The 11,894-nt window shown below is 34.6% G+C and overlaps 1 long non-coding RNA gene across 1 annotated transcript; it reads right to left on the reverse strand.

Annotated features, from left to right (window-relative positions):
• Positions 1–8,473: 8,473 nt before the first annotated feature.
• Positions 8,474–11,856, reverse strand: LOC133182398 (uncharacterized). Its single transcript, XR_009720547.1, has 4 exons — positions 11,678–11,856; positions 11,108–11,191; positions 10,881–11,015; positions 8,474–9,224 (listed from the first exon to the last, which is right to left on the reverse strand). It is a non-coding gene; the product is annotated as an uncharacterized LOC133182398 (long non-coding RNA).
• Between the last annotated feature and the right edge of the window lie 38 nt (positions 11,857–11,894).

Consider the following 11,894-nt stretch of genomic DNA (forward strand, 5'->3'; position numbering starts at 1 on the left):
TGTTTTGTCATGAGCAATTGGCACACCAATATCTGAACAGATTGATTAAAAAACATTGAGGGAATTGTGGCAAGTGAATGTGTTTGGTGAGCCACAGAAAAGAAAATCGTCAAGGTAGTGAATTATTAAATCATTTTGGGAGTATTTTTGGGTAAGCCAATGTAAGAATGATGCAAACTTATCAAATAATGCACAGCTAATTGAAGATCCAAAAGGTAACATCTTATCAAAGTAGTATTTGTCCTGAAATCTGAATCCAAGCTGGTCAAAATCGCCCAGAGATACTGGAAGCAGCCTAAATGCGGACTTAATGTCAGTCTTTGCTTAATATGCCCCTTTCCCCACTTTACCTATCATTCCTGCCGCTTGATCTATGTTGCTATAATGTACTGAACAAGTTTCAGGGTCAATAAAATCATTAATGGACATGTTTTCTGGGTAAGAGAGATGATGTATGAGTCGCATGTCACCATCTTTTTTAGGCACAAGGCCAAAAGGGGAAACCTGAAGGTTTGGAAATGGTGGGTCAAAGAAAGGGCCTGCGACTCGTTTTAATGCTACTTCTTTTTGAATTTTCATTTCAGCCATTACTATATTAGCCTTGAGGCTATGGAGGTTTAAAGACTAGCGGGGTGACCTAGGGCCCAAATATTGGAGATTAAAACCATACTTAAAACCCTGCAATGTAAATTCACAGTCTGAGTACCTAACTAAGTGTTTACGAAGGTGTTGCAACTTGATTGGTGTTGTGCCCAAGGAATATATACAGCTAGTATTTTGAACATCTGTTACTTGGGTGATTATCTCCGCACTTGCTGCATGCATTTCTGTACTTGCACCTAGGGAAGAAAGGACAACTTAGTCCCTTGTTAAAATGATTACAATAAAATGCCGAAGTACGGTTTGGATTGTTTGTGTAAGAGCTTTGACTTTGAGAGGCCGAGGTTCTATTGTACGCGTCGTGTTTGTTAGATATGTACAAAAGCCATAATTCTTGATTTATATGCCTCCATGACAACTGGGGCCGGTTGGCCATTTTTAAACGAAATTGCTCATCGTATTTAAACCAATTGTTTGACCTAGTAGCAGCAATTCTTACATCTCTGAGATACTTAAGTAGTTCTTGAGCTCCAACATTATGCTTGTAAATATGATGAAAGCCGAGGTCCATCTATCGATCGTGAGAAAGGTATTCCTTTTCTTGGTTTAACAATGCATAGACGCCCTTCTTTAAATGTAATGTCCCCTTGTGATTCATAATCTTGCAATTCACAAGCGGTTTTAGTTAACAATTAGAGATCTACAAATTTGCCCTCCCATATTTGGCTTTTGATTTTTTGAGGAACATGTGAACCCAAAGAATCATGGCAACTGATTTCTTGTCGAGGTTGGTTTGAAAAATTTAACTCATCGCTTACGGGGGTGCTTGTGTTTGGTGTTGGTGGTGATAACGTCAGCGAAGATGGGTGAACTTCAACAGATGGTGGAGGGGGAGCTTCTGGAAGGCTTCCGACTGACGACTCGGTCGGGGCCTGGCGTGGTGGTGAAAGTGGTGGCACTGGTGTTTTGTCTGCACCGCTTTGATTGCCCTCATCTTATTTGTCTGATAACTCCCTGGATTTGGGACCTCCAACACCTGTGATTCCGGCATTCATTTTTCGTTATTTAGTCATCTGCATGAAATGGCTCGAGGTCCCTGTCTTATGACGACATTTTTTTCTCTCAATATCACATAAATTTCCACTGGATAACAAAATTTCGAAGATGCACACATATTTACAGTTATTCGTAGTACAAAGGAGCCAGATAAAAAGCTTATAATAATGAATGTTACTGACTTATGATTCTACGACCTGCATACAGCTTCGATTGTCAATACTAGGAAATGTGGCAATTTTGGGGTCAAACGTATATAAACTGAAAACATACGTCGGTCAGAGGGACTCTTAACAACACAAAAAATACAAATCTATGGTGAGAGAAATCCGCTCTTGTTAAACATAAAAACACCAACAAACTGTACAATACGTAATTAACAATTTCTTCTGTTAATTTCAAAGCTTTTAAGGAAAATTTAACGATATAAAAAGAAATGGAAAATACATCATAAAAGTAAAGTTTCTCCAGATACAAATAGGACAACAGAATTTGAATGCATTTTATAAAATGCTTTATAAGTACTTCTTCCACTTTAGACCGATAAATCTCCGAGGCATCCCTAACAAAAAATACTATAGTAAACTATAGTTTACTATAGTTAATCAAAGTGTCAAAGTTTTCACTATAGTTAATCAAAGTTGCAAAGTTTTTACTATAATAGTAAATCAAAGTATCAAAGTTTTTACCATTATGATAGTAAATCAAAGTTTCAAAGTTTTCACTATAGGTTATCAAATTATTAAAGTATTTTGATAATTCATTGCTTATTTTGGCGTTTGTGGGGATGTTGGTGGGTGGGTGGGGTTGTTGTATATCTTAATTAAAATTTAGAAATTAGTTAATTTAAATGCAATATTTACATTCATAAATTAAGAAAATATATGTTTACTGAAGCTGATGGAGCAGGTATTTTGGTTGAAAATGACTCAAATTTCATTTTACAGTATATTATTTGCCTTTCTCCAGGAAAAAAAAACTTACACTACGTCATCATTAAAGAGCAAGAGCCACTTAGGACCTTTTTTGGCCCTGAGAATTTCTGAAAAATCAAAACTGCTCAGTTTTGGTTGAAAATGCAGTATTTATCACTTGAACCCTTGGTGACCGTGTATCTATTGAACATGACGTAATTTTCTCTCTAGTCAATGCATTATGACGTCATAAAATGCGTCATTTTCCCCATATCCTGTAAATTCCTTTAAAAATGGCCCAAAATTGAATTATTTTTTCGATATTTCATATAGAGCACAACCTCTGATCCAATATATGCAATTACATACAGAAAGATCTGTTTCTGAAGATTATAAAACATGTTTTAATTTTTGGATCGTGGGCTGTGCTCATATTTTAATTCTTTGCTGAAGATAGTCAAATACGCATGTTTTCTGCAAAATTCAAGAACATTGCATGTTCTCAAAGCCTGTTATCCAATACTTATATCCTCAAAAGGAAATTTTGTTATAGGAAATGAAAGAACAAAGTCTCTTTTTTATTTTGATATATGATATGGGACAGAGGGTGATAGTCAATTAATTGATCTAAGGACAGGGCCATTTTATGCATAAAGTGAACCTAGCTCTTTAATTACATTTGAATAAATGTTGCTTATCTATCTGTTTATCGGTTTATCATGAGAGGCAACCTCACATTAAAATTCAATTCTTGTTTTTTTCATTTTTTGAGGGAGAGGTCGGGTTTATAAAAAGTTCTCCGAAGCTTTCATGAATTTTGACCATAAAATATCAAAAAATGTTAAAAACATAATTCCATGGGTGTATAGCTATTCAAAGTTTTCACAATAGTAAAGCAAAATTTCAAAGTTTTCACTAGGGTAGATCAAATTTTCAAAGTTTTTACTAAAGTTTATCAAAGTTTCAAAGTTTTTACTTTGATACTACAGTTAACCATAACAAAGGGATTTTACTTTGATACTACAGTTAACCATAACAAAGGGATTGTCCATTCTCCACGGTAACATTTAGGTCATTGATGTTCAACATCAATTTTTTTCATTTTCAAAATAAAGTGAAAAAAGCAAATAGATAAAAAAAAATATAAATAAAAACAATCAAATAAATAAACAAAAACACGTACAGGAAAATAAAATAGAAAAAAGTTAAAAAACAAACAAACACAATAATAAAGCTATAAAGTCTGCTTTTGCAAGCAATAGGATATGTCGGCCCGAACAGGCTATATTAGAAATGGTCTAAAAGTGTATTTTTTTTTTCTTAAAGAAGCTTAAACACATGGTCCAATTGCTGGAATTCGACTATTGACTCTTGGATTGTGAAGGATTTGTTGTGCGGAGATAATAGTTATTGACAGGCAGGATTGGTGATTAATAAAAATTTTGATTTCCTCAAAAACCTCTTTTTTTAATTTCTGAATGAGTGAACATGAAATACATCAGAACACATATGTTTATACATGTAACTAAAAGTAACATATCAGGAGAATTGGATTCTATTGAAGGAATAATATCACTAGTTTTTAGTCACTACTGATACCGGAAATAATTTAACTAATACAAGTGGTTATATTGAGATGAAGTAATCGTAAATATGATGACTTACACACACACAACAGAAAAAGCATTAGGGCAGCGGAATATAAACTCATATATTAGGGAAACTTTATTTTATTAATAAACATCAGAATAACTTTAAGACAAAAAGTAAATTTTATATCTCTGTTCATCTGTACAGAAATTCGACGATTAATTGATTGAGTCAAAGGCAAACAAACTTTCAAGAAAATTTATTTTGGGTGTTTCATAGATTTAAAGTCGATCAAAGGTCGATTTCGGATTAAGAGAAATATTTTATGTTGTTGTTATTTTTGCGAGGCGCGCGCTTGTGTGTGTGTGTGTGTGTGTGTGTGAGGGTGTGTGTGTGTGTGTGTGTGTGTGTGTGTGAGGGTGATACGTGTACAACCGCAATTCTCACTACACGAGGTTTTACACCTGAAAGTCACTACACTATGTTCCAGCAATGCTAACAAGATAAACAGACCATAGCTGTGATTCTATGGGTCTTTGTATATGCAAATGAGGTTCAGAAAGATGAAAATTCAAATAATGAAAAAATGATTTTTCACCTAAAAGTCACTACATTTGGTCACGTGATTTTGCTCAATCACACACCGGAAGTTGACAAGTCACTACATGGCTTTACCAGGACACACACAGGAAACTCAGTACATAAACACTCTTGTAAGATATTTTACAAGAAAATCACTACATTCAGTAAATTTTGAATGTGTTTCCCGTAAAAACACCAATTTTTCCAAAAAATTGTCAAAAATACATGACAATGTCTGCATGAAATCTGTATGCTATAGAAAAAAAATTGTCAAACGATATCCGACAAAGTTAAAAGATAAAAAATTGGCTTTCAGCATCTGTATATAGATTAATATAAAGCAAATGAAATGAGAAGAATAAATTAACAGTCATGACAAAGATTTAAAAGTATTAACGGCCAGGCACGTAACATCGTTTTTGAAAGTCGGGGGGGGGGGGGGGTAGAAAATACAACTTAATACCCGAAAATCTTTGGCAAGCAAGAAAAATAGGTTAAATTCAAAAAGTCGAAAATCCTATTGGTGGGTTGAACTTTTGTGAACCCTCCAAAAAATTTCTTTACAATGAAATGACCGTAAATACATAACAAAACAGTGTGTGTATGGGGGGGGGGGGGCTTTTAATGAACACTTTCACAGTAAATTAAAAATAAAACTTTTAAGTTTGAAAAAAGGAGGGGTCAAGCTATCCCTCCCCTCTGCTTTTACGTCGCTGACGGCAATGAATTGCCGAGTGTGCGTTGATTCAAGACTTGTTTCGTCAAGAATATTCATTTTGGGTTTTTTTTCTGTTGCATTGAGTAAGACAAGTAGAAATTGAAAATCGTTCCCCAATTTTAAATGCAATCATTATGTTTTTTATGATCTTAAAGAGTTTATTTTTTTCTTAACAAGAATTTTATAGGATTACAAATTACTTAACTACTGCTCATGTAATAACATCTCGTTCTTTTTTATGTGGATGACACCACAACCAGCATTCAAAGGAAAATTTACAATAGTAATATAGTATATTCAGAAAAAAAGGGGGGGGGGGTGGCCTCCGCGTTCTACGGACCTGAAATAAGGGGAAAAATAATGATCCCTCTTATTTATTCTTGCAATTTTATGACTTCAAAAAACTGAAATTACTTTGGTGGGGAAAGTCCACTTCATTGTTTTTCTTATGCATAATATTCTATCATTTCATATTCATCATTTCATTTTCCAATTCGGCATTTAAAAATCCCATTGCTCAAATATGTTGGTCTCTAAAACCATGATTTTTTACGAAATGCAGTTCATACAGCACCCTTTAGTTCTCTTATCCCTTTGCTCAAATGTTTTACAACATTTTGAAAGATCAAACAAAAAAGACGGTTTGTTTGCATGAAACAATTTAATTGCATCAACTATACAAAAAAAGTACATAAAAAGAATGCTGACATGAAATAAGATGCACATGTATAAGCCAAGTGTTAATAGATAATTCTTGCTGTTAATTTTTAAGGTATCCAAAATTAGTTTATTTTCACAGAAGAACAATCAAGGACAATCAGTCAGTATTTGTGCAAAATATAGTGGCATTTTCTTAGTACATTAAACAACATACAAGTTTCGAAATAAAAAAAAAAACAAACTCTTTAAGCTTAAAGCTGACAACCAAGCAAGAAATATAAATATCATGCAGTTAATAACTTCCTGTGTTTAAAATGCAACAAAAGGCCCTAGGCTTTGACTATTACCTGAGTATTATGAATTTCTCTCAGGCTGTGGTCATTTCAAAACCGCCTGGATCTAGAAATCTAGACCCATGTAACAAAAATCGTAAATTTTCACAAGAATTCTATATTTATTATCATATTGATGCAGCTGAACTCCTAGAAGTTCAGAAGTAAAGAGGATAAGGTATACTGGCTAATACTGTATAAAACATTCTAATTTATGACTAACTCTGCCTTTTCATGGGCCTGAAACATGAAGAAGCCTTCAATTAGAGGGCTAAGCATTAATTAAGATTAATTTTAGAGGTCCATGTTTGCTCTGCTACGAATATGGATTATTCTAATGGTAGATGTTCACCAGTAAAGGATTTTTTAAAACTTCAATTTACAGCCCACAGCAAGGGTTTCAAAAGCAGGGGGGACTTCAAAAAATATCTGACAAGCAAAAAAAAAAAATTATTTACTGAACCGACCTTATTGCAACAAAAAAAGGGGGGGGGCAACCAGGATATAGAGGAGACTTTACTATAGCAAAATACTGTACTCAGAAAAAGGGGGGGGGGCATTCTATGGGCTTGTTGCAGTGTCAATATAAATAGGTAAACCTTGCATGAACAATGGGTCATGAGCGATAAATTTCACAAATTTTGGTTAAAAAATAATTACTTGCTTAAATTATGCAAACAGCTGTCTGCTACATGTCCATGAAAAAAAAAATATGGGATATATTTTTTCAATATTCAGCTCCATCCTGAACCTATATGCAACAAGAGGCCCAAGGGCCTTAATGGTCACCTGAGTATAATACAACAATTTAGAGAATGTATAGAGTATAAAATGAACTGAAAGGTGAACCTTTGTTGCCCAAAAGCAAGAAAAATAGGGTGATCAGGATCAACAAAATAATTAGTCTAGTATTCATTAACAGTTCATAAATTAGGTTCTTATCTCTTCCCCATTTATCACTCTTATCATACAGTATATTACAAACTATCAGTGCTTCTCTACTATTTGAATTCCTTGTTGAAATCTGTTACATTGGCCTCTCTTGGTCTTTGATGAACATTTTTAAAATAAGACAAGTTATTTTTGTCTCATTTTTATTTATCTATTTCTTTACTACTCTGGAAGAAGCACTCTTTCTCATCATAACTATACACTTAGCTTCTTTGCTTTTTAACCAGAATATTTTCAAAGAAATTTCGCTTTTTCACTATATAATCAATAGAGCCCCCCCCCCCCCATTCACCAGAACCCTTGACCCTGGGGCCATGAAATTCAAAATTTTGGAAGAGGCATCCTTGCTTATCATAACAATTTACTTAGTTTGTTTAAATAATAGCCAGGGGTAGAGAAGAAGATTTTCAAAGAAATAATTCACCTTCACTATAGGATCTACATATGTATATAGCCCCACCCTAGCACCAGAACCCCTGTCCCTGGGGCCATGAATTTCACAATTTTGGAAGAAGCATGTTTGCTTATCATAACAATGTACTTAGTTTGTTTAAATAATACCCTGGAGCACAGAAGAAGACTTTTAAAGCATTAATGCATTTTCACTAGTATATAATAAATAGAGCCCGGCCCTAATATCAGAACCCCTGATCCAGGGGCCATGAAATTCACAAATTTGGAAGAGGCATTCTTGTTTATCATAACTATGTATTTAATTTGTTTCAATAATATCCAGGAGTAGAGAAGAAGATTTTCAAAGAAATAATGCACTTTCACTGTATGATCTATATAGCCCCGCCCTAGTACCAGAACCCCTGACCCAGGGGCCATGAATTTCACAATTTTGGTAGAGTCACCCTTGCTTATCATAACTATGTATTTAAATTGTCTAAATAATACCCAGGAGTAGAGAAGAAGATTTTCAAAGAAATTTTGCTTATTCACTATATAATCAATAAACCCCCCCCCCTTTCACCAGAACCCTTGACCCTGTGGCCATGAAATTCACAATTTTAGAAGAGGCATCCTTGCTCATCATAACTATGTTTTTAATTTGTTTAAATAATACCCAGGGGCAGAGAAGAAGATTTTCAAAGAAATAATGCACTTTCACTATATGATCTATATAGCCCCGCCCTAGCACCAGAACCCCTGACCCTGGGGCCATGAATTTCACAATTTTGGTAGAGGGCTCAATTATTATTACAATCATGCTAACAGTTTGACTGCTTGATGTCCAGGAGTAAAGAAGAAGATTTTTAAAGATTGCATTAATTTTGGTGGTTTTAGCCCCGACCCTCAGGCCCCAGGGGGGCAGGGACCATGAAATTCACAAATTATGTTCCCCTTTTCACATAGATGCCATATGCTAAAATTGGCTGAAATTGATTCAGCGGTTTCAGAGAAGAAGCTGAAAATGTTCAAATGTTAACACACGACGGACGACGCACGACGGACGTCTGACGACGCACGACGACGGACGAAAACAGATAGCAATAGGTCACCTGAGTGACTCAGGTGACCTAAAAATGAATCTCAAAATTTTTTGTACTTAAAGAGCTATGGGCTTATATGATATGAATACCATCAATTGGCCTGCTGGCAAAACTTCTCACAAAAGAGAAATGAATGTTTTTTATTATCATAGTTCCCAGACGATGTTTTTGGCCTCTAAAAAACTGGTCTTTCGCTTCTCTGACTGTAGTAAAACTTAGCTGACATCATCATGATCATCTTCACATTCACTGTCCTTTTCGCTGTCACTTGCAAGTGCAGCTTGATTCTGCTGCATTTCAGATTTGAGAGGCTTACTGGGCATATCTGAAATTATTATATATGTACATGTATTGACAAAAGGGATTCATCTTTATTTTTATAGAAGAGGCCAATGGGCCACATGGCTCACCGAAGTCACAATGGCCCTGCACATTTCCCCCCTATATATTCCTACGTAAAGCTTTGATTGCCTATTTTGGCCTCATCTTACCCATTCAAACCTAATGAAGAGGTATGAAAGTTGTTTTTCCATACTTCAATCTGTTAGGCATGAGTGTTTTCTGTTAGGCATGATTGAAACACTCTATTTAAGCTCCTTATGGAGATATTAATAATTTATAATGCTGGCTAATGAACATCATGTTAATGTGATGCAAAGGAAAGTAATTTATTTAAAATGAATTTTGTCAATTTTTCAGACTGTGATCATGTCTGGAGAAAAAACAACTTATGGAATTAATCTTTAATTGTAATAAAGAAACAGTCATACTTAAAATTCAAGACAGAAATTCTGCCAGAATTTTAATTCACTTTAAACAATCTACATATTGTACAATGTAATACATAACACCTTATACAAGAGGCCCATGGTCCATGACACCTGAGCCCTTTTGCAAGAGAAAAGCAGAAATCAGTTCAGTATTGAAAAGTTTGAGTAATTATACTTATACAATTGGTGCCACCCTATGCCCTGTGGGTGATGATTTGAACAAACCTGAAACTACCTCTCCCATCCTACCCCTTGATGTTATGATTTGAATAAATTTGAATGTACACTACCTGAAAAATACTCCTGTATTAATATAACAAATCATGGCTTTGCTGTTCTTGAGAAGAAGGCCTTTAAAGACATTTTCTATATAATTCCATGTAAAAGTCTTATGCCCCATTGTGTCCCCATCCTTCTGCCAGGGGTCATTAGTTGATAAAACTTCAAGCTACATTACCTGAGTATGCTTCTGTATTAATATGACTTGTCATGGCTTTGCTGTTCTGGAGAATAATTTTTCTGGCCCACTCAGACCTGTTTAACTTTTCTAACTGATGTCAGTATTCTAGAAGTTGTCAGTATTCTGAGCAGTTTGTCAGTAAAAATGCAACTCAGCTTATTAGACATTTTTATATAAAGAACCCCTTGTTATACAAATACTAAGCACTAACTATGCATGTCACCGTATGCTGTCTACTGTTGCTTACATATTTTACATTTGCCATAATTATATTGTTTTCAGATCATTTTTGATAAGACCACTTTAATCAACAAGCTTCTTTATCAAACTGATTGGCAAATTTCGGGAACAACTCTGATTTTTTTTTCAGTCTTTAGGGAAAATCTGTATATTTTCAACGTGAATCTGTAGAGCACATTTTTACTCGAAGATTCATGGGAAATACTAAAAATCTGTACAAGTAAACAACTCTGCCCATTGTTTCTGGAGAAGATTTTTTTTAAAGATGCCATCAAATTTACACTTATTTTTGATTATATCCCCTTAAAATAGGGTGATGCCTTTCATGTGAACAAACTTGAATCCCCCAACCAAGAATACTTTGTGGCAAGTTTGGTTGAAATTGACGCAGTGGTTCTTGAGAAGGAGCTGAAAATTTGAAACAACAATGACGCTGGAGATGGACAATGGACAAACTTTGATCAGAAAAGCTTACTTGAGCTTAAGAAAGTTCTGTTTTCAGCTTTATTACCAAGATCATCAATGGTATCTTCATCACAGCTTTTTTCATCGCTTGAAGGATGGTATGATTCATCATCATTACCATCATCATACTCGTCTGCTTCATCACTTAAAAGTGGCCCTGTATCATATCCTATTTAAAATTCTAAAAAAGAAATTATCATTTTAAGACTGTTCATTTTTATGGGGTTAACTTTTAATTTGTAACATCCAAACAACATCATAAATATAGATTACCATTCTCATTGACAACATCATGACTGCTGCTTTCATTTATGAATGATTGGTGTGATTCCTCATCCTGCTCAATTGCAAAAGACTCTGTCAAAACATTCAAATTAGATATTAAATTGGAAAATAACACTTTTCTTAAAAAGTAAGATTCAAATTTATGAATACAATAGGGGTTATCTATTTTTTTTTTTTTTTTTGCCTTTACTATGCATGCCTTTGGCCATGATTTGAACAATAAGGAAGCTACAAGAAGGTTTAAAAATATTTTTTGTGGTCCAGTTGTTCTTAAGAGGATTCGTAAAGATTTTAACCAGTACATAAATGTATGTATATATTTCAAGGTAAATCTTTGATCCCCTATTGTGGCCCCATCTACCTCAAAGGCCATTTTTTGAACAATTTAAAATCTTTATTACATCAGGAAGCTTTCACATAAATTTCAGCTCCTGACCAGTAAAGTGAGAATATTATGGGCTTTGAGAAGAAAATACACATTATGGTTTAATTTGACCTCCAAATCTTTTTTCTAGTACCATAATAATGTACAATACACTTATTAACTTGACAACATACCAATCTTCTCCTGGATTTTGTATGCTGGTGAGCACAGACTGGGCTCACAGTTTCCAGCAAAGTTAACAGCTGTAACTCTAAACTCCCACTCTGAGTCCTGAGGAAGATCGGTGACAGTAAAGAGGGGTCAGTGCAGGGGTACTCATTACACTTACACCACATCGCTGCTCCCTTAAACCTCTCTTCCATAGGGTATTCTACAAAGTAATCAATACAT

This window comes from Saccostrea echinata, unplaced genomic scaffold (assembly GCF_033153115.1).
Source record: "Saccostrea echinata isolate AGI-Se365-2 ecotype Australia unplaced genomic scaffold, CSIRO_AGI_Sech_v1 ptg000009l, whole genome shotgun sequence".
NCBI lineage: Eukaryota > Metazoa > Mollusca > Bivalvia > Ostreida > Ostreidae > Saccostrea > Saccostrea echinata.